The sequence below is a fragment of the Ptychodera flava genome, chromosome 17 (assembly GCF_041260155.1).
Source record: "Ptychodera flava strain L36383 chromosome 17, AS_Pfla_20210202, whole genome shotgun sequence".
Classification (NCBI taxonomy): Eukaryota; Metazoa; Hemichordata; class Enteropneusta; family Ptychoderidae; genus Ptychodera; species Ptychodera flava.
Window position 1 is genome coordinate 29,270,525 of NC_091944.1, and position 24,785 is coordinate 29,295,309.

The window sequence follows — 24,785 nt, forward strand, 5'->3', positions numbered from 1 at the left end:
TCATTGGGCGCTCATATTTCAACCTGGACAAATGACGTTTGAATTGACACATTTGTCAGTACTGTAAAAGTAGCGTCTTTCACCCATATTTAACAGGGGTCTAAATTTTGGCAAATGTGGTCATTGGGTGCTCATATTTTGACCTGGACAAATGTTGTTTGAATTGACACATTTGTCAGTACTGTAAAAGTAGCTTCTTTCACCCATATTTAACAGGGTCTAAATTTTGGCAAATGTGGTCATTGGGCGCTCATATTTCAACCTGGACAAATGACGTTTGAATTGACACATTTGTCAGTACTGTAAAAGTAGCTTCTTTCACCCATATTTAACAGGGGTCTAAATTTTGGCAAATGTGGTCATTGGGTGCTCATATTTTGACCTGGACAAATGATGTTTGAATTGACACATTTGTCAGTACTGTAAAAGTAGTTTCTTCTTTCACCCATATTTAACAGGGGTCTAAATTTTGGCAAATGTGGTCATTGGGCTCTCATATTTTGACCTGGACAAATGTTGTTTGAAATGACACATTTGTCAGTACTGTAAAAGTAGCTTCTTTCACCCATATTTAACAGGGGTCTAAATTTTGGCAAAAGTGGTCATTGGGCTCTCATATTTTGACCTGGACAAATGTTGTTTGAATTGACACATTTGTCAGTACTGTAAAAGTAGCTTCTTTCACCCATATTTAACAGGGGTCTAAATTTTGGCAAATGTGGTCATTGGGTGCTCATATTTTGACCTGGACAAATGTTGTTTGAATTGACACATTTGTCAGTACTGTAAAAGTAGCTTCTTTCACCAATATTTAACAGGGGTCTAAATTTTGGCAAATGTGGTCATTGGGCGCTCATATTTCAACCTGGACAAATGTTGTTTGAATTGACACATTTGTCAGTACTGTAAAAGTAGCTTCTTTCACCCATATTTAACAGGGGTCTAAATTTTGGCAAAAGTGGTCGTTGGGCTCTCATATTTTGACCTGGACAAATGTTGTTTGAATTGACACATTTGTCAGTACTGTAAAAGTAGCTTCTTTCACCCATATTTAACAGGGGTCTAATTTTGGCAAATGTGGTCATTGGGCGCTCATATTTCAACCTGGACAAATGACGTTTGAATTGACACATTTGTCAGTACTGTAAAAGTCTTTCACCCATATTTAACAGGGGTCTAAATTTTGGCAGATGTGGTCATTGGGCACTCATATTTTGACCTGGACAAATGACGTTTGAATTGACACATTTGTCAGTACTGTAAAAGTAGCTTCTTTCACCCATATAAAACAGGGGTCTAAATTTTGGCAAATGTGGTCATTGGGTGCTCATATTTTGACCTGGACAAATGCTGTCTGAATTGACACATTTGTCAGTACTGTAAAAGTAGCTTCTTTCACCCATATTTAACAGGGGTCTAAATTTTGGCAGATGTGGTCATTGGGTGCTCATATTTCACCTGGACAAATGACGTTTGAATTGACTCAGTTGTCAGTACTGTAAAAGTAGCTTCTTTCACCCATATTTAACAGGGGTCTAAATTTTGGCTAATGCGGTAATGGTTTCTAATACTTTGGCCTGGACAAATGTTGTTGGATTGTCACTCAAAAGTAAACACTTATACTAATATAAACACCAAGGAAAGATTATCAAGTAGAAACACAAGCAAACAATCTCACCCACACAGGCAAATAAACAAGTAAATTTTAAAAATTCAACCGTTTAATTTACATGAAAAAAAAACAAAAAACAATCTCATTGATTTGTATTTCAGAAAAAATAACTAAACTATAACTAAACTAAACAAATTAATACTACTGCGTTCAATTAAAACATGGAAATTTCCCTCATCCTCTTTACTCATTGTCCCTCTCCAGATGTGAACTCCTCACAGCCCATGAAGGAGACCCATCAGGCAATGGCCTAGTGGATGCAGAGCCCTCCCTCCTTTCATGTATAAAACCACCCCCCATTTTGTTCAATTTTCTTTCGTGTCTCTTATCTAGCATTGAAAAAGTGTCATTTAAAAACTTAGCTCTCCAGAGCAGGGGCCTTTTACGCAGCGGTTTGGCTTTTCTCGTTATTCCTAAATCGTCGTCAGAAGAATAAACTCCGCCAATGAATCTGTATCCTCTGATGACATATACATGGTGTTCATAACAGCTTTCAGTTTGTCCTTTGTCTCTTCGTCAACTGATGAGCACTTCTTAAGAGTTTCTTTTCTTCTCATTAATTTCTGTAAGGAAAAATATATATAATTTCATTCTCGAGTCGAATAATACTTCTGCAGCATATTCATTATACTAAACACAATATGACTGGGACCAGATAATTCTATAATATATTAGCAGTGAAGCAAATCTGATTTCCACCGGGAGTTATCAGATTTTGGCATTGCACTATGGTAAATGAGGCAGACACAGACTGCTAGAAATGTGTCACCATTGATCATTAATGTTCATCTTCTCAGACAGTATATGTATGTGAATGAAAACTTATATATAATCGTAAACATAACAAATTGGAATATTACCTGCTGCTTTTCTCTGCCTCCTTGCTTGCTTTTTTACGAAATGATTCTGCCTTCCCAGAAGCCTCCCTCTTTTTTTCTTTCCTTTTGGTAAAAAAATACGTCTTCATGGCAACTGGAAAAAAGGTGTTATGGTCAATTTGAGGTATTAATGAAAGTAAACATTTGATCTTAGTTATATTTATTATTTCTTTATGTGTTATTGAATTCTCTATGCATTAAGTTGATGTAAAACTTAAACTTTGACTGTATGTCTATAAATACTGCACTGTTGAGCTCATGATCTATCCATGATCATCCTATCATCTTGTCTTAAACTGAAAATTCCACAACATACCACAAGCAAATATTTTCTCCAATGATATACATTATCATTTGATCAAACTCACCCTGAATGACAGCTTCATCCTCCTCAAGCTGGTTCTTTACTGCTTTCTTTATGTCATTATTAACATTGCGATTAAGTTCGTGACCAAATCTGAAGATAATGGCAACAGTCAGACCCTGGCAAGCAACCATGAAAAGTACAAGGCAGACTTTTCTCCACTAAGTGGTCCATACAATTTAAAATCCACATTGAAGACATCGATTATGCAATAGGTACTTGGTAGACATTGTCATTTGCACTGAATGCCACCAGCCCCTTGTATCCACATGTACAGTACCGTCAAAGGTACAGAACAATTAAATTTCAGGAAAAAAAACACTGTCTAACAAACATAATTATTTCACTGTCTTGTAGTTATTCCACTTTCGCTTGAGGGCTAAAATCATAAGTATCATAATTTGGGAAGGTATTGGAATTTTCACTAGGGGAAAACAATAATTACAATTAATCATTGGTGACACTGAACATTCAATGAAGAGTAAGATTAAGTGATTGAGTCAACGCCACACTTTAATCACTAAGAGTAACCATGCCTAGGTAATGTATAATCTCTGTGTGAAAATGATAAGAAACTGTACGAACTAAAAGGCCAACACGTAATTTTAAAGAGAACTGGGTGCAAAAACAGCACAGCTAAAAATAAGGATGCACTCTAGAAAATAAATTTAATGGATACTTACGGCTTACTTGTGTCCCACCTTTGACCGCTTTCTACAAGGCCGTTGTAAACAGTGTGAACTGCATTCTGTGAGAAGAAAAACATCAAAGTTTGAGGTGGACAGAATAAGGATGCTGTGGTAAACACTCACAGACTATCGACAATAAGTTAATTCTTCACATATGCAAATCATACAGTAGCCATGCCTAGGTAATGTATAATCTCTGTGTGAAAATGATAAGAAACTGTACGAACTAAAAGGCCAACACGTAATTTTAAAGAGGACTGGTGCAAAAACAGCACGGCTAAAAATAAGGATGCACATTAATGTGCAGGTCATAGGTAACTCAATTCCGACCTTACATTAGTTTGAACACAGGGGGCAGACGAAAGTCCCCTGGGCTGGGTATAGGAGGGGGTTTTTTGTGCAACGGTTTACCTTATTTTATTTTATTAATTTTGACTGCGATATTTCAAATAAAGTTCAACTCCAAAATGTCTGACTGCCTTCTTTAAAACAACAAGTAATTTATTAATTTTGACTTGGTATTTCAAATAAAGATTTTGATACCACACTGTCCGACTGCTTATATATTACCGTCTGACTGCTTATATATTACCGACAAGTCCTTATCTCCTCTCCAACTTACAAGTGTATACACCACTGTAATTGCGCCGTTAACATTGCCAACTTGCTAATCCGCTGTCAGTATCAGTGGATTAAGTGATTGAGTCAACGCCACAGCCTGTGGTGTTGACTTAATAAGCTAATCCGCTTAATTTTGACTGTGGTATTCCAAATAAAAGATTTCGACTCCACACCGTCTGACTGCTTATATATTACCGTCTGACTGCTTATATATTACCGACAAGTCCTTATCTCCTCTCCAACTTACAAGTGTATACACCACTGTAATTGCCCGTTAACATTGCCAACTTGCTAATCCGCTGTCAGTATCAGTGGATTAAGTGATTGAGTCAACGCCACAGCCTGTGGTGTTGACTTAATAAGCCAATCCGCTTAATTTTGACTGTGGTATTTCAAATAAAGATTTCGACTCCACACCGTCTGACTGCTTATATATTACCGTCTGACTGCTTATATATTACCGACAAGTCCTTATCTCCTCTCCAACTTACAAGTGTATACACCACTGTAATTGCCCCGTAAACATTGCCAACTTGCTAATCCGCTGTCAGTATCAGCAGATTAAGTGATTGAGTCAACGCCACAGCCTGTGGTGTTAACTTAATAAGCTAATCCGCTGATAAGCGCAGTCATTAACAAGTTGCCAATGTTTGCGGAGCAATTAGAGTGCCAGTGAAATGTGCACTGGTTGAAGAGGAGATAAGGTATTGTATGTATTGAAAACACAGTCAGACAGTCAGGAGTAGATATTAATCATAGTCAAAATTAATAAAATCAAAGAAGGTAAACCGTTGCATAAAAAGCGCCTCCTCCCCACCCCAGGGGACTTTCATCTGCCGCCTGTGGTTTGAGGGTAAAACAACGTAAAACCATGAATGTTTTACATCCATGTAAAACAAATCGAAAAACGGATGCCGAAACGTCTTGGGTCGCGGTGCGGTGCCGAAACAAGCTTGGCCCGAAAATTTTGAGATGCTGAAATGACATATTGCCGACACTACCAAATACTATCCCACCAACAGTGTAAAGCAGATGCGTTGGAATAGGCGAGATTCTACGCCTGTAAGTTATTTGTTATTTATTTGTCGCTGCTAAGTTAACTTTTAGATATTGTGATTCACGGAGAACGTAAACCTCAAAAGATAAAGATGCGTACAAACGATTCTCGCGATTTGATTTCAGTGAGTTTATTTGATTGCTGGGACGTTTTCTAGACGTTTCGGCCTCCCAATTTCATGCCCCTAGACGTCTTGGCACCACAAGACGTTTCCCCACCGCTCACGGGCTACCTGTCAGAACTAGTGCTTGAGCGTAAAAAGTACTAAAATTTATAGTGCCGACCATAAAGCATTCACGTACGTGCTTTAATCTTTGTGAGAACATGGTAAGAGACCGTAAGGAAAAGCTTCATTTCATCTTCATATCTGTTTTTCTAAGTTTATCGATAGCGATAGCCGCCGACACGGCAAAAGTTTGAAAGTGGTGCCGTAACAAACGGCAAAACTCACACAAAATGCACATAAAAGTACTGTCAGAACGCAAAGGTCCGGCTTGCGAATGAGGCGCTCAGCCAATTACTAAATAGTTTGAAAAAATCGAAACAGGAATCGCGAAACGTCTGGGGTTGAGGTGCCGAAATGACTTGGGGCTGGAAATTGAGAGGACGAAAACTTTGCCGAAACGATCAGTTACCCATACTGGGATCGAATATGGAACTATCGGTAAGGATTGGCGAAAATGACTCTCAACACTTGTAAAAAATTCATTTCGAAAATCCTTACCTTCACTTTAATCGATGGTCTGACTTTTCTTCGGTCTTGTGTCGCGATTGCCAGTTTTTCTTCTAGTAGCTGCTGTTTCTTTAACATTTCCTCCTGATTTTTCAGCAGGCGCCGAAGTTCATTCTTGCTGATTGTCACTTCATCTTGGCCGCGATCTCGGCCAGGACTCGGCGATGATGACGCCCATTCGCTTGAAATTGGCGACGACTGCATTATGCTAGCGGTGATGACTTTGGGTGATAACTTGCTTTGCGGAGATCTTCTTGTAGACGCTGTTACTGAGGAACAGATTTGTACTTCGCGGCTTGTCGACTCTGTTTATATAGCGCAAATCGCGCAATGACTTCTGGGTACATCCTCGTACAACTAAGTTTTTTTTTATGTAGAATTATGAAAATTACATTTAAATTATTTCTCTAAATAAAAATAGAATCGATAATAAGCAATGTATTTAGGTGTTTCTGTGCACAACTTAAATACCACCATTGCATGCTATTTTATGACATCGTTTCTTCACGTTAGAATGTCAGTGGTAGGAATCGAGAATGTTTAGGTGTGCAACTTCCGGTAGCTGCTGGCTGCTGTCTTGAGCTCCGCCTCTCCCGCGCAATTTAAAGCCAACTTGTTGAAGATTTCCAAAAACGACTCTATCTCTCTCTTAAAAGATTGAGCATCTAGGATCTAGGTAAGTAATAGGGTGTTCGTAAACTGTTGTGTACGCTAAGCGTGTTGCCTCGTGCATCATTAGTCGCTTGTGTGAATGGCATGTAACGCACCGGTAAAGTACAGCTCGGTGAGCTCATTTTTGAACCTCGGTGAAATTCGAGCTTTAAAATTTTACAAATTCTCTTCTGATCTACTACTTGCGTGTAATAATTTTTGAGCGCTTAATGAAAGAAAAGTTTCTACAGCTATTTTTTTTAAATCGGAATTTCATTTTTCTCGTTAGAGTTCACACAGGGATGACGGCCAAATATCGTGAGATCTTAGGTCATTTGGTGTCTTGTAGTACCAAAGTCTGCACAGTGACCCCCTATTTTTATTCTTGCTTTGGTAAATGACTATTGAAAATTTCATTGTTGAAAGTGTGAGCAAATGTTAAACACATTCTCTTCTGAGGCGCACGAAGTAGAACACTGAGTGCCGTAGGTGAAGCGCACGTGAACGAATTGAGTGAGAGATCAGAACCACAATTATGACACATTATGTCATTTGTGTATGTCGAAACATATGGTGGGTATATGGTGTTTTATGTAGTCAATCTGGCTGTGACTGCGACAACGACTCAACGAGTTGTCATAATCACGACCCTGCGTTCTCAACTTGAAATGACGGTAAAGAAGGATGACTGCGAATCCAAACTAAGCGACAAACAGCTGAGCTAGCGTCGGTCGGTTACGCAGTCAATACGACAGAAAAAGGCCGGTGATTTGCAGAGCCCCAATGATTAAACCGTCGCAATATCCAGGCAAAACCTCCAGCTACAGCAAGGTAGCTACAACTGATCACACTTTACGACAATATATTCAATCTGGTTATATTCTGTACAATTGAAAGTAGTCATTGGTCGGCTATGATTAAAACATCGATGTCAGTGGCGGCCTCAGGCCGGTCAATCACTGCGGCACAATGCACAGTGACGCCTCTCTGTTGTTCACCGTGACACTTGCAAAACTTCCGTATTGCTATTTTTCGACAACCTTGATCGACAGAATAGGGCCGTTCACAGTTTACGTCACTGTTCTCTCATTAATATGCAAAAATAATATTTGTCCGCCTTTTTAGATTACGCTTTTGAAAATTACGCATGCAAGAACGACGAAAATACATCTCAGTGGGCGACTGCTAGTGTAACAATGAATACTAAAAAACATACTCACGACTCAGAGTACAAGCTGCAAAAACAGCCACGCATGAAACATTGATAAAATTTGTCCGCATTTCAAACTGCGTGCCCGATGTCGCGCGCGTACAGCTATATTTAGTAACAAACCTGTAACCGTGAGCAGCGCTATAGAACAATAGGTACTCTGCTGCACGCGACGCTTGTCGCTGACACCTGTTTTTAGCAGTATCGGATCAGCCTCATCAAATTCGAGTACATAGACCATGTTCGTGAATGGAAGAGCTTAGGAGTGTGTGAAAAAGTGATGTGGCTGACTCGCGTACACCAGAGTCACCCGTCAAGGCGATGTGTTTTTAGTATCAAAAATGAAAAGTTCTTTTTATTGCTTGTCTTGTCTGTACATTAAATTGAGAAAAAATCTTCGGGTAAATTTGTCGACGGCGCTTGACTGACTCTGACTACAGCCCCTGTAGTACAGGACCTGGCGTGTACTACGCTGTAGACTGTTGACAACGATCGGGTCAATCCCAGCTTCTTCGCTTTGTTATTACGTCTCCGGCGTATTTCTTTCGACGATCTTCGTAAGTGTAAACACATTTGAGGGTTTTGGTACGTGTCATTACTTTGTTGAAAAATAAGGAGAAACGTTTTTATCATGACACATGATCACAGGCGTGTGTGTGTCTATGCCCAGTCTCAAAGATGCGGGTTCGCAGAAAAAAAAAGTTTGAGTTACATGCATTGCGTACTTCCGCTTCCACTGCGTTCAAATATTAGTTCTGGTCGTCAAAAGAATGAATTCTTTCAGATACTGAAAGCGGGGGTACTTTTTCTGATGTCTGTCAAGTCAATAGGTAACACTTGTTTTAATGCCAGAGATGCATCACTAATTTGTTATGTAAACTTATATTTGTTTGCTCAGTAGGTACCAAGTTTTTTTGAATAGTTGATAGACCAGTCTGAAAAACTATGTTTCAGTATTCCTTCTTTTTTCTTTCAGCACCATCCACTTTCTCATCACCAATTTCCTTGTATTACGCAATTCCAGTGGGACATATCTCTGATTGTGAGTGCTATAGGTGAGTATAGACAAATTTTCAAGTGATGCATGTTCACTGTCCAAGGTGTGCACTGTTGATTTGCATAGTCTCAATCCATTACAATGTGCTTGACTTCCTCTTATCTTTGTCAACACTTATGATTGACCTCCTGTCATCTTTGTCAACATATGTCAAGTAGGGGTATTAAAAAGCATATTATACAATGAAGGTTGTGGCTTCCAGATTGTATCTGATTAGGAGTGAATGATTTTCTGTCCAGGTGCCCAAAGTCTGAAACTATCTGAAGTGGGCTTTGACAGTCCATGCCAATAAAGGGACATGTGTAATTTTAGGCAATTTTTTTCAGTATTCTGGTTCTACACACTATTTAGAGTCTCTTGTTCTACATCTTTTAGCATGGCTAACTAGAGATATTAAAGTGTGTTTTAATGACAAAAAAAGTTGTGTTTCTTACATATGACTGGCAAGCCTTAATTTGATAAATGAGGATTGCAGTTAGATAAAATTGTAGAAAGCTAAACCTCAGTATTAACTTCACATTGAGGGGCAACTTTATTCGGGAGATGCAAAACAAGCTTGGAAAGGGCTAGGCAAATGAAACAACAACCCACAAATTATGCAAATGGTCAAACTTTTTGCAAATAATTTGAATGTGCTTGATGGTAGATTTGACACTGAGGATTTAAGCAGAGAGTGTAACCGGATGTGTGCAAATATTCCATTACATCAATCTGTAAACTAATATCTGTTCAGTCTGTACACATTTGCATCCAAACAAGATACCTTGACCTGATGTTTTGCATTGATTTTAGCAGAGTGTTCAATAACATGCAACCTCATATTCTCCACATTAACTAACTGTTTGATTTGAATGTGACTGAATATATTTATTCATTGGATATTATTCAAGGCTTTCTTTCTAGTAGACCAAAAAGGGTGTTGATGTATGCCATCGTTTTAAAAACACTTGTCTTGAATACAGGCACTCCATACGGTTATGTTTGATCACCATCGCTGTTTATATATGGCCATGAAGGGAAAATTCAAACTTCAGTTGTCAATTTTTTTAAATATGTTAATAACAAAGCACTTGCAGGCACAGCCACTAAACAACAGATGTATTTCTATTGAGTAGCAACCTTGCAAAACTGGTTTTATTTAAGATCACTGGAAATGAATGTTAGTAGTAATAATGAGCTAATCATAGATAAAAGCACCAATAGTTAAGGTTTACTTTTGAATAAGTTGTAATGAATGAAAAGCCTGTTGAAATCGTTGAGTGTTTTAAAACAAACTAGAGATCACCATGGAGCTACCTCCATGGGATCAGAGAAGGATAAACATTTAAATTTCAGTGAAAAAACTAAATGAATAGTTATGAGGGCCATGCAGTGTATGTTTTTTTTTGAGGATGCTGAAAAGTTTTGATGTTAGTCAGAGAGCTTTGTAGAGAGTGTTCACACATTAAACATAACAGTGTGGTATTTTAATGTGAGTGTCAGCAATTTCATAAACAATGGCAGGAAAATAATTCATAAGAAACAAAATCCACTCTGTGAGCTGTATAAAAAGCGCCAATCATAGAAAAGTAAATGCAACTTTACACTGCTCACCCTTTACATGTACATATTGAGAAATGCCATCTTGACAGCCATATAGAGTATATTGTACCCATAATTTAGAAAGTTTCAAAATATTGTTATTTCATGTGCAATGACCATACTGAATACAGACCTTTGTTCATAGGAGACAGATCTTATTGTATATCGAGGAGATTGAAACTTAATTTATTCACATTAATATGTTTTGGGTAAAGCAAAGGCGACTTTCACAATTGGACAATAGCTAGTATTCTATTGTAAAATACCAAGCATTCTGCCTCTCAGAGCAGCCTGAATCCTTGTAATCATCTTTGTTATTTATGACAAATTAATTCTAGTCCTTACTTGAATCTTGGGTGCTTGAATTTACTTTTCCATAATAACCATGATTACTGTATATATATAAAATGATATTGATAAGCTAAATACTTGGATTTCATTAAAGTTCATGGATTCAAACAAGAAATTGCAGTTAGTAAAAAGAACAAAAATACTGACAAAATAGCTAAAAGTTGCATTTAATTGGAGCTTTACAGCCTTTAGGGATATGTTGCAAATATGAATTTGTTATTTTTTTATCATCAGCTGCAATTTAGTTATTTCTTCTACATTTAAATATTCTTATTTGTGACACACTTTGGGACACTGTGATCTTCCATGCACTGTTAAATAGTGCTGTCTATGGCATTTTTTTGCAAAAAGCATCTCAGGATACAATTCCAGGATTCCTTGAAAGAAATACCATTAATGACACACCAGTAGCCTGAGGCATTGTAAGCTTTTGTGCATGGCCTAAAAACTACATCAAAATCTTAAAATTCTGTAAATGTTGGGAAAATTGTATGTCAAGCATTGATTTATTTAGAAGCTGTAGTGCAAAGACTTCATGTTCTATTCATATAAAATGTAGGTGTCTTAAGCTGCTGAAATAAGTTATTACATTTGCGATGTTGATCAAAGCTTATGATACCTTCTTTCTTTTTTTTCAGCAATATCTACGTTATCAACCAGTATTTCCATCTAGCATTAATTGTCTCTGATTCTGCATGCCATCAAATAGGTAAGCATTCACATTCCATCAACAAACCACTGATGTTTGTACACGACAAATATTCCTATGGTAAAAGTACACTGTATCATGTGACCAGACTCAACAGGTATTAGCACCAGTGACCTGCTGATCTTTAGAACCCATACATAAGGGGGGTTTACACGTGGGAGTTAAGTCCGGAGTAGACACCGGAATAAATATAAACCTGTGTCAGTTGGACGTGTGAACAGACAACACCGAACTAACAAAGAACTAAATTAATTCGGTGTCAGAGGGCTGGTCCAGGTTCGGTGCTCCGTACTAAACAATGGCCTATTTACACGTGTGACCAGAACACCGAACTAAACGCCGAACTATATCCTGTCTTCGGTTCGGTCATTACCACAATGGACGGTGTGTTCAAGTAAGAAGCTCTCGCGATCGCGGCAACAATTGGTCACAGGAAGAGATCAGGCTACTAATTTCAATCTGGAGAGACGAAAACGTCATCCGTATGATGGACGGCACGTCGAGGGATCGGCAAGTGTATGAAGACGTCGCTGCCAAGGCCAGGGAGAAGGGACTCGAGAGGACAGCGGAACAATGCCACAACAAAATCAAACGGTTGCGAGCTCAGTTCAAGTCCGTGTCTGACAACAACCGTCATAGCAGAGAAAAACGATGCCATTTACGATGAGTTGTTAGTAAAGGGAAAGCAACTGATAGTAAAGGGAAAGCAACTCCACACATCGTTCATATTTGGGTTGTTTGCGTTTTGTGTATGATATTGTGTATAATATAAGTGTACATCATGTTTGGCTGTTTTATGTAAAATGTCGCTTAGCCATGGCGGGTACGATATAGTGGGAATAGAAACCGTATGTCGCCTGTATACGGTAGTATGGTTACAGAAAGTATCCGATGAAGTCTGGCGCTTATAAGTGTGTCGCCTATATTTCTGTTCCATCTATATGCGATTATTGGTTGGTTTTGGAACAGTTTTTTTAGTGTTTCGTCTTTTTCAAGTTCACTCCAGTTTTATGTCAGGGCCTTCTTGATTTTTGTCGTGTCGATGTACGGGCTATACGTTGTTATGAAGACTATTGTATTGTTGGTGGCGTTATTGGTTTCTTTTGTTGTTCAAGCAGTCTTTTCCTGCTTTTATGATCTGTCTCTCTGATAATGCGTTCTATTTCATTTTTTTTATATATTAATGTCGATCTTGTAATTTTTTACTAATTTTTTTTCACTAAATTGTGTGACTTTCTGTGTAAAATCGGTTTCGTTGTTACGTGTTCTGATGTATGGTAATGTTTCACCTTTGATCAGACCGTTGAATGTTGCTGCCAGATGGCATGAGTTTCTTTGTAAGAACTGGAAAATATCTGTTGGTTTTGTGTGTGTCTTGATGTCGAGAATATTCTCTTTGTTGTACCGACGACCTTTGTAGATAGTCAGGTCTAAATATGTGATTTCTTGAGAGGAGCTTTCAAACGAAAATTTGAAAGTAGGATGCATTTGTTGATGTTTGATATGAATTCATTGAGTTCGTGTTGTGTTCCGATGAAAATCAGAAAAACATCGTCCCTGAACCTCAGCCAGGTCGGTATTGTTGTTTGCGTTTCAGTATTATTCTCATTTCTGTCTCGTGAAATGAAGGCCTAATATCTGCTATTTCTGGCGAACAACCCATCGAGATTATTTCCGTATAAGAGCATCCCCATATTTGCCGGTAGAATTCATCGTTGAATTCAAAGTGTTGTTTATTAAGAGTATGTCTAGCAGAGCTATCATGTATTTCGTTGTTGGTTACTTGATTATGTAATTGTTTGATGATCTTTCCTGATTTAATGCTCTGCCAACTGATTCAATTGCCTCTTATAATGTGGTGTATTCGTGTTCATGGAAATCCAGTGTTACTAGTGTCGCATTGGCCGGAACTTTGATTGTCTCAATTTTCCGTATAAGAGTCTGTATTGTAGGTGTCTGTCTAGGTGTTTCATCTTAACATGAAATAGATAATGACATCAGACGGGGCGAGGCCAACAATATTCTCTCCTAGTAAATTTCTTCGCCGAAGGCGTCTCGATTGGTTGACAGAACACAAAAAGAGCGTAGACAGCAGCTACATGATGTGTGGGTCCGCCATTGCAAGCAAGCGATTGTTCTCTAGCCCAGATATTGCTGAGGGCGCTTGACCCGAACTAAATTCATACCTTGTATATGACGTGTAAACGTGAGATCGCTTAGATCGCTGATAAGGAATATTTACAGAACGACTAATCAGATTCCCTCAGGTTTAAAAAAAATACACGTGTAAACCCACCTATAGTTATCTATTGTTTGCACAAGTATTCATTGAATAAACCGTGTCTGTACCTGTACAATAGAAGTGAAGCTACTCTTTGAAGCTTTTTTCCAACAATACTACAGCTTTGCATATTTTACTTCAGCAGTTAGTGACATGGAGCTTATGTATGTATGGTGTCGTCTGTCATCAATGTTCGATATCTGTCAACGTTTTACATTCCAAGTTTCTTTGAAATGCCCAGTTAGATTTCTCTCTCAAAACTACTGGTCAAATAACTTTGATATTTGGAATAAAGGTCCCTTGGGATGACCTTTCAAGATTTGTTTAAATTGACCAGGAATATGCAAATTTGTATTTTAAAGGCAATCCTTGTCATTTTTGGTTAAAAATATTTCACCAAATCTTTTTCTGATAGCTTTGATAATTGCTATTTAGGTTCATAAGATAATAAAAATGTGATGTGTTGCAATTATGATAAAACCTACAACTTTGCATCTTTTGGAAAGTTTTGCCATTTTTGGTACAAAAATTTGTTTCTCAAAAACTATGCTCTTGATCAGTCTGGGTCATTTCCAAAATTGGTATTGCTTATCGTAATATTTCTATCAGTGGCCACATTGTCGACACATATTTTAGCTCCCATAGCCATATGTATATATGGCAATGGAAGCTATTCTTATAGGCTAGGAAATGTCTGTATGTATGTATGTCTGTATGTCTGTATGCCTGTCCGTCAACATCAAAACTCCAAAACCGCTGCACATTTCATCTTGATATTTGGTGTGTACATGGATGATGGGCTGTAGATGAGATTTTGTTCAAATGAAGTTGTCATTGCCAAAAATATGCAAATTAGTGCCAAAAAAGGCGTTTTGGTAAAAAATCTCCTTCTTCATAACCGCTGGTCAGACAGCTTTGATATTTGGTATACAGGTTCCCTAGCGATAACCCAACTTGGATTTGTTCAAATTGTGGTGAAATATGCAAATTTGTATTTTTAAGGAATTTTTTGTCATTTTTGGTCAAAATTTATTTCATCAAAACTGCTTGTCTGACAGCTTTGATATTTGGTATACAGGTCCCTAGGGATAGCCCAACTTTGATTTGTTCAAATTGTGATGAAATAAGCAAATCTGTATTTTTAAGGAATTTTTTTGTCATTTTTGGTCAAAAATTTATTTCATCAAAACCGCTCGTCTGACAGCTTTGATATTTGGTATACAGGTCCCTAGGGATAGCCCAACTTAGATTTGTTCAAATTGTAATGAAATAAGCCAATCTGTATTTTTAAGGAATTTTTTTGTCATTTTTGGTCAAAAATTTATTTCATCAAAACCGCTCGTCTGACAGCTTTGATATTTGGTATACAGGTCCCTAGGGATAGCCCAACTTGGATTTGTTCAAATTATGATGAAATAAGCAAATCTGTATTTTTAAGGAATTTTTTTGTCATTTTTGGTCAAAAATTTATTTCATCAAAACCGCTCGTCTGACAGCTTTGATATTTGGTATACAGGTTCCTACAGATAAACTAAATATGATATACAGAATATATGATGAAATCTGCAATTTTGTATTTTTGGTGCAATTTTTGCCATTTTTGGTCAAAAAATGTGTTTCTCAAAAACTACTTGTCTGATGCCTTTGATATTTGGTATACAGGTTCTGGGGGTTCTCTTAGTGTGATATAGTCTGGCAGAGACCCTGCGATTCGCGTTCTTCCCTGTTGGAACAGCAGCGCTGCCTTTTCAGAGACGCGAACGCAAATCCCAGGGTCTTGGACGTTTTGCAAGCGCACCGGTCGGATTTCTGCCTGATCCGGTAACTTTATAGAACTCCACAAATCCGTTAATCAAAACAAAAATGACAGGTAGCATAGCCAAATAAACTTTAAAAATGAAAAATAAAAACATACGCGGTATACAGGTCTACCGGCTACCTATATATATTCTCTCCGCCCATTAGATAGGTGTTTCTTTTGACGTCACTATCCTTATGAATATTCATATCCTTGCAAGAACGGACAGTCGCTGTGTCTGGCAGCGCGTGCTCACGCTGCACAGCTTCGAATGCAGACCCATCGCGGCGCGCACAAAGCAAGGCACAGCGACTGTGGGGAGTCTAAGTGTGATATAGTGAAATTTGATGAAATCTTCAATTTTTGTATTTTTGGGTCAGTTTTTTGCCGTTTTTGGTCAAAATATTTGTTTCTCAAAAGTTACTCATGTGATAGCTTTGATATTTGGTATACATTTTTATACATAATTATGATGAAATCATAAATTTTTATTTTTGCAGCTAATTTTGCCATTTTAGGTCAGGCCATCCTGAAATGAGCTATCAAAGATCTCAACCTTCTTCATCAATACATATGTCACAAAACGTTGCTCTCTTCATAACACAGCAGAGCTCTGTCGACCATTGGGTCGTTTGTTAGCTCCCATAGCCATATGTATATATGTTTACAAGTTTACATTTTATTGAAAATCTCAATAGCCACTGAGCAGATTAGATGAAAAATTAGCATGTAAGTACTTTGGGCTGACCTGAAATGATTGTGCACATCTTGGGTCAGTATCTTGGACTTGCTATTTTTCATGAATTTTTTTGTAATTTTCTCCTTTTTTGGTCAAAAAATATTCTCTCTGAAACCACAAGTCTGATTGATTTGAAGGAGTGACCTTTCTCAAATCTGGGCAAATGGTGGTGAAATTTGCATATTTGCTTTTTTGGCTATTTTTTTTCATTTTTGATCAAAATTTTTTTAACTCTGAAACCACACGTCCGATTGAGTTGAAACTTAGTATAGAGGTTTTTACGGGTGACGTCAGTAAGATTTGATCAAATTCTGGTGAAATTTGCATAATTTTATTTTATTGGGGGAATTGTTTCTATTTGTGATAAAAAAATCTTTTAGCTTGATTTTAGCTTGTTTTGATAACTATATGGGACGGACCAGTGACATTGTCACTATTTTTTAAAAATGCTTACAATTTTTAGTCTGGCTCAGACAACCACACATGGGTGTCATTTTAAAGCTTTGACATTGCTTTTACGTCTTGCAAAATGCCACATGTATACCTACACAAATAACCTTTATAACAGTATTTCTAATAGAGATGACAAACATCTACAAAATTATTCTCTGTACTTGAGAGAAATCGACAAACTTGGAGAAGAAATGAATCATCAATATTTCGAATATTTTCTCACATATCAAACTAATTGTTGGCGATGATCTTCTGAGAGCACGTGGAGCATGTTGACAGTCAAAATTTGTTGAAATTGATGGGACACAGGCTTAATGGGAAGCCAAAACATGCCGATCACACTTGGCACATAATTTGTGACACATACTTTATTAATGATGTATTCTGGTTGATGATTGGCTAACAGTTGGAATATATTGTCATAATGAGTCACTGATTTCGGAAATGACCTGGACTGCTGATAGCGTTGATATTTAGTATACAGGTTCCCAGGTTTGTCTGAATGTGATGTGTTAAATTGATGAACTTTGCAATTTTGTATTTTTGTGGCATTTAGCCTTTTTTGTCAGACCATCCTGAAATAAGCTATCCAATATTTCTACCTTCTTCATCAACACATTTGTTTCAAATGGTTATTCTGTACACAACACAGCAGAGTTCTATTGGCCGTTATGTCGCTTGTCATGGATTTTCCGGTATGGTGACTTCTTGTTGAAAATCACTTGTATTGGATATCCAATTCCATAGAAAACATGTATGCACGATCAAGCTTGAATATGTATGGTATTTGTTAGTGATTCAGTATCAGTGAACAATCTTCTAATTCACCTTCAACGTGTTTCTTTTATGTAGTGATCAAATGGATGGAAAAAGAAAACACTGTCCACACTGTGATGAAGAGTTGGTAACAAAGGTCTACAAGCGGCACCGCAGACAATATTTCAATGAAATTTCGAACAGTTGGACTACAGTTGCAGACATTAAGCAAGGAGACGATGAACCACTTGATGTCAGTGATCTTCTGCATGATATCACCACCAACGATGGTGGACAAAGCAACATAGAATGTGATTTCCTTGGATTGTGCACCGAAGGAAACTCAGAAAAGCATACTCAACAAGAGAACATCAAGGCTTTCATGGAAACATTGGAGGAAGAAGATCAAGCATACTTCTGTGAGCCCAGTGTAGAAGAGGAGAGCAATCAATGTAATTTTGAGATTTGGGACACTATAAATGAGAATGAACTCAATGAAGATTTTATTGAACAGTTGGACTCGTCAAATCTCTATGCTTCAGTTTTTGCAGAGGAGTCACATGACCCAAGACTATTGGCACTTGCTAATTGGTTCTGTCTGTTTTTATCTTACCTATGGTATTTCCACAATTTGACAGAGACATGCATGTTATTGATACTTGGGTTTTTTAGAATGATGTTCCTTTTTATAGGGCAACTGTTCCCATGTATGGCTGCCTTTTCTGTTCTCCTGCCTATGAGCCTCTACAAGCTAAAAAAAATGCTGGGTTTCAATGAAGACACTTTCACCAAATTTGTTGTTTGCCAAAAGTGCAGTTCTATTTACAAGTTGATGATTGCTACAAAAGAGTTGGCAGTCAAAACATACCAGTCAATTGCAAATATCGAGAGTTTCCCGCTCATAGACAGAAAAGGCACAGGCAACCATGTGGGGTACCTTTGCTTAAAGAGGTAGAAGTCAAAGAAATAAGAAGCGTTTGTACCCATTTAAAGTTTACTGTTTCAAATCTGTCCTGCATTCTTTGTCACATCTGGTCAAAAGAGATGGTTTCGCAGAAAAATGTGAATGTGGCGAGAGAGGAGACCATCTCCTGGTGTTATGTCAGATGTGTATGATGGAAGGATTTGGAGAGAGTTTCAAAGTGTGCAGGGCAAACCATTTTAAGTGCTCCCAAAAATTATGCAATGCAATTAAACTTAGATTGGTTTTGCCCCTTCAAGCACCTTCCATACAGTGTAGGAGCATTGTATCTAATCATTCTTAACTTGCCACGTGCAGAGAGGTACAAAAAGGAAAATGTAATTCTTGTTGGTTTAATACTTGGGCCACGGGAACCAACATTGAATATTAACCCATTTCTTGGACCTTTAATTGATGAACTCAAGCTTTTATGGGATGAAGGATTAGCATGTTCTATAACAGAATCAGGAAAACAGATAGTTTGTAAATTTCATGTTACCTTGATAAATATTGTAGCAGATGTGCCGGCTACAAGAAAACTTTGTGGTTTTGTTAGTCATATGGCTAAAAAGGAATGATCTAAATGTGAGGAGTTTATCACTGGGAATTTTCGTGAAAAAATCAACTATGGTGGTTTTGAACCAGCTAACAGGAGGCATAACGCACGGCACCGTAATCAGGCAATAGAAACTGATGAACAGACTTCAAAAACTGATAGGGATTCACTAGTGTCAGAGTATGGTGTACGGTATACATCATTGATTCAACTAACATATTTTGACTGTGTTAGATTTCATGTGATTGATCCACTTCACAATTTATTTCTAGGAACTGGCAAACACATAATGAAGAATGTATGGCTAAACAAGGAAAAACCTAAAATTTCAAAATCTCAGCTAGAAACCATCCAACAAAAGATTGACTGTGCCAAAGTTCCTTCAGAAATGGGAAGAATGCCACTTAAAATTGCTGCAAATTTTGGTGGGTTTACTGCTGACCAATGGAAGCATTGGATCATTCTTTTCTCAGTGTTTACTCTGAAAGGCATTTTACCTGCAAAAGATATGGAGATGTGGCACTTCTTTGTATTGGCTGTCGTCTTCTGTATTCTCCAGTGGTATCTTTCAGTAACATTGCTAAAGGCCATTCTTAGTTAATGCAGTTTTGTCGAAAGTTTGAGAAGCTTTATGGGTCAGAAAAGGTGACGACAAATATGCACTATCACACCCATTTGGTTGATTGCATTTTAGATTATGGACCAGTTTATTCTTTCTGGACCTTCCCATATGAGCGATATAATGGAATACTTTCTGATTATTGTGCAAACCATAGGTCAATTGAGATACAAATAATGCGGAAATTTGTAAATGAGCAGCTGTTAAATTACACGCCAAGGCCAGCAGATTACCAGGATTTCAATGAATTTTTCCCACTCTCTTGTCAGGGAAATCCCTTTGCAAATTTACATATCCAAAGAGGTAGTGATAATGAAGATGCAATGACACAGCTTCGTAAAATGTCAATGGGAAGTACTGATTTTGATGTGTCCATAGCACTGAAAACAATGCATTTGTTCAGTATGGTGGGGCCTGTTTGTATGGATTTCCTGGAACCATCATGGGTCAACAATCTTAGAGAGATGTATCGGGTTGTACTTGGAGAATCTGTCCTGCAAACTGTGAGTGGTTACATAAAGAAATGTGTAGCAGTCAAAGTAGCAGAAAATGTGTTAGGTTCTGAAGACGCACGGTACAGGAGATCTTCATATGTTTTGGCACGATGGTGTACGCTAGGTGGCAAGACCAGGCATAGTGGAGTACTACTTTTAACAGTGTTTAACTCTTGATGGTAAACCAGAAGTGTTTATTTCAGCAAAGGTACAATGGTTTCAGCAACATCAAAAAAATACTATGGAAAAACAATAGAGGTTTGGTGCAAGAATGCATTTGAAATGTCTAGCCCTGCATCCTTCATTCCAGTTCAGAGGATTCAGAGTAACGTCATAGAAGGCTTTGATAATATAAACTGAGAGAAAGTAATGTGTGTCATTCCACACCCGGTGAAATTTTACATGTAGTGTGTAACTACAAAGTGATTCCCTTTAGCAGTACTGATATTTATTACAATCGAATGTCATATCAGTTTATATGGATTGTATGTAAATGGAATTTCATTGAACTGAAATTGTAAAGTGCTTTGAAACAATGTAATAAGAAAATGAATGACAATTTGTGTACAGGAACATCTTCTGTGATAAATAAATGGTTTATATTTGCCGCATTTATTAGTTTACATATGCTCACTTCGATTTGTTTGAGTGTGTGTGGTTAGACATATTTAGGTTGTTTGCCAAGATAGTTATGAAGAAAATACTATTACCTTGGGCATGACAATGAATTATATTGAGGAGAAAGCAAATCTGTGAATAGGATGGCTGTGCATGTGTGATATTTTTCAGCCCAGTGACTTTGATCAGGTGCATCAAATCCATTAACTTCAATGACAAAATAGAACTTCTAAGAACAAGCAAGAGAAAGGGGCGCAAGAGAACATTTGTAGCATTGGAAAGACAGAAATGCATGGTTCTATTTGATCTACCGGGAACCATCTGATGTTTTTTTTTCTGTAGCAGTGTCAAATACCCAACCCAAAGGTTACTGAAAATAGTTATAGTGAAAATTTCCTGTGTTATTCAACATTTCAAAAAATTAAAGTGCCTGACAGTGTTATGTTGTCAATCGAGCAAGGCGAAAAGTAGGATTTTATAGACCTAAAGTCAAATCTCAAATTCGACCAGCCTACATTGCATGCTTGCAGTACTGTATGTACCTCATCACTGGGCAACTGAGAGGGCAAAGCCCCAATCGACATACCAGTAGGGCTAGTGTATCACAACCTGAAATACTTTACTTTAGGGCAAAACATTCCACGAAGTTGTAATGAATTTTAAGACCGCTCAGGTGCTGCCAACTTAGGAGTGGACCATTTGAGACCCGGGGGGGGGTCTGGAAGATTTTCAAAAATAAAATCCCAGCAGATACAATGGGAATTGTTCACTGATTCTAGATAAGTGAACACACTTTGTAGATGTGAACACACTTTGTAGATACATGCATATCATCTCTTGTGTGTTGACCAATAGATAATTTTGAACTCTGGTATGATTGGGACATGGACAGATTGCACTGACAAGTCAGATGACAGAATTGCAGAAGATGTTACAACAAAACTGTTATCGTCAAGTATTATAATCCGTGGCACATTTCGCCAAACCAATAAACCAATTTGCATTTTCAAAAAAGAAAATCGAAATGGAACTAATTTTCAATTTTCAACTGGTTTTATCATCTTGATTATTAACTTTTAGGCCTATTTCTAAATCTAAAATCTTTGGGCTGAGATTGAAATATAGGAAACAGGTATGTATACTGTATATGTATAGGTGTGTATACTTAGGATGGCACTTTGCGGCCACCATTCAAATTTCCCTCTGACAAACTCTATTTCCAACAATATACATTTCCAATATACCAAATGTCCAATTTTCCCATTCATTTTGGGCGTGGCCAAGTATTTTTTTCATTACTAGGTCGGAAATAACTGTATCGAATTGGAATTAAGGTGTAACATATATCTCAGTGTGACCAAATATACTGGGGGGGGGGGGGCTTACGATAATTAGCACAAGATACTTTTAAAAATTAGCGGGAATGAGGTACTGGTCAGTTTCTTCGGCCTAGGAGGCCGGTGGATTCATGGGGTCACCTTGTTTTTTACTTTAGTGATGGGGTCACCTATTTTGAAATGCCCAATATGGGGTCAGTGTGTTTTTAAGTTTTGACGCGGGCTCATATTTGCCTAATGCATTTCAGATTCTTACTTCTATCAGAAAAGTCGCGCGTCTTTCAATATTTCAACACATATTTCTTTTCTTAAACAAATTACGCCTAAACCCAGAGAAAATCATATTTATTCATTATAATATTACTATGTCAGATTTCCGTCTAGAAATGGTTTGGCTCAATAAATAAGTTTTCAACGTGCTTGGAGAAGTGGTCCAGTGCGTCGAACGGCTTGTAATTTTGCCTTGAAAAGAAGAAATAGCATCTTACGATATTGCCAAAGTCCCCGATATTAGGCGTTGTGGCGATCAAATACAAGTGTGACGAAAAACGTTTGGAGATTAATGTTCCCATAAACCCCACAGTACCCCCAGGAGAAATATGACAAGAGCTTATTTTGTCGCAAGCGGCCGATGAACCCACCAAATACAGTTTAATATGTGTGTGTGTGTGTGGGGGGGGGGGGGTAGGAACAGATTTTTGCATTTACTGAAAGCGACTTACAAAATTGCCGTTGGGGTACACGATATGCCTGATGAGAGCCAACACAAATTTTAATCAGTAACCACATTACATGCAGTTGCTTATAGCATAACTTCATGCCTCATTCGCCACTTATATAGTCATCGATGTGAAAGTAGTGCCGCAACAGGAAATTAACCGATTTTAAGCCAGATTATGGCCTATTCCTGTGCAAATGTGAAAAAGTCAAGCTGCTGGTCAGATGAACTGTATACTAGCTGTGTAACATTACCTTTTCATGTCATACAAGCTCTGCTTTCAAGTGTAGTAATGACATCACTGCCCATCCATGTCCCTGTGGCAAAAGTGCGTACTTTTTTGAACTTTTTTGAACGTCACGGTAAAAATGAAAGACAGTCAAATTATGGCAGTAATTACGTTCACATTTGAAAGAATCTTTTTAAATAAATCAGACATTTGAATGAGTTGAGAAGGGTTTAAGAGTAAATATAGTAGTAACCATATTAAATGCACAGGTTCAAATGACGATGAGGCTTTTTGTCTGTGCATGGGGGTAGGAGGAGACCTACCTCCATGGATATCAGTTTGCAAGGGGGAATATTTTCATAACCCTAGCACCCACCATACATGTGACGGTGTTCTCCATCATCAGATCATTTGTAATTCAAGTTGTCATCGACACCCGCCATCTTTATGTTTCCTATAACGTTACAGTAGATGTTTTAGTCTGTTTTATAGCACTACTGTGGTAGAACCATGACAATAATATCGGAGTCAACAGGAAAATTACACAACCCATACTGAGACGCGTACGCAATTCAATCATAAACCCTGGACTACTATGTCTCGATCAAGAAATTTCTTTACATCCATGCAGGGCTCGAAATTCTCGCCGCCCGACGCCCGTGACAAGTGAATTTTGAGTCCGGGCAAGTGAAAACAACATTCTCCCAGCCCGACGGACAAGTGAATTTCAATGAGGCCACTGTACGTACGCGCTGCCACTCTCTAGTTCTTTGAGTGTACCGCTTTAGATATGGCCAGCCGATAAAATAGCTCTGTTCTACTTGGTTACAAAATAGCAAAATATTGACGTCTTTGCACGATGTTTTTTTCTTCTGATGAAATCATGTCACGATGCCTCCTCAACAGAAAACTACAGCTTTCACAATAAAATGTTGTAAGGTGTTGAAACAATTTACCCTCCTTCCTACAAAGTTGCAATGTATTGAAACACTTTACTCTCCTTTCTACAAAGTTACAAATTCCCTGGTACGTGAAGTAAACATTGTTGCTGTTTGATTCTGCAATCGCGGTCCCTCAGTCCCTCATAGACGGACCGTGCTACAAAACATCATGGAGGAATGATGAATACACTGAGGCTTTGCTTCTGTGAGTCCCGCGTACCGGTCGTCCTTTTTAGTCCAAGTTTTATCTACTTTGCTTGAATCAAAATTTGGCCTGCAATTACTCAGTTTGATAGTAAAAACCATTATTTCAAAGGAAACTTTCACAAACAGAGTCAGAATACAAGGGGAAAGGAGAAAAATTTGAGGTTTTCTGAAAGGTCAAATCTGGGTCATCTTATGTGATGTCATCAAATGAAGACCCTTTAAGTACACAATTATGGTTCAAAAGAAACCACCTAGGGAGGTCCAATAGGTACAATCTTATGATAAAAGGTAATTTCTTGGTGCTTTCCAATTTAATGGCATTTAGCTTGACTGTCAGTTTTAAATTAAATTTTATTAACAGTTATGGCAAAGGGAAATTGTCAACAGTAGTTGCAGTAAGCATATCCATTTCAAATCATCACATTAATATTTCTGCAGAGTCCTCCAGTTTAATGATGTAATAGTGAACATCACTAGACATTTCTTGATGATATCAAAATATCAA

The 24,785-nt window shown here is 37.8% G+C and overlaps 1 protein-coding gene and 1 long non-coding RNA gene across 3 annotated transcripts in view; one reads left to right on the forward strand and one right to left on the reverse strand.

Moving 5' to 3' along the window:
* Positions 1 to 24,785, forward strand: part of LOC139116004 (uncharacterized) — a 51,484-nt gene that overhangs the window by 3,252 nt on the left and 23,447 nt on the right. The gene's annotated exons all lie outside the window — the stretch shown is intronic.
* Positions 1,710 to 3,890, reverse strand: LOC139116520 (uncharacterized). The gene is made up of 3 exons (XR_011548325.1): positions 3,598 to 3,890; positions 2,919 to 3,007; positions 1,710 to 2,644 (listed from the first exon to the last, which is right to left on the reverse strand). It is a non-coding gene; the product is annotated as an uncharacterized lncRNA (long non-coding RNA).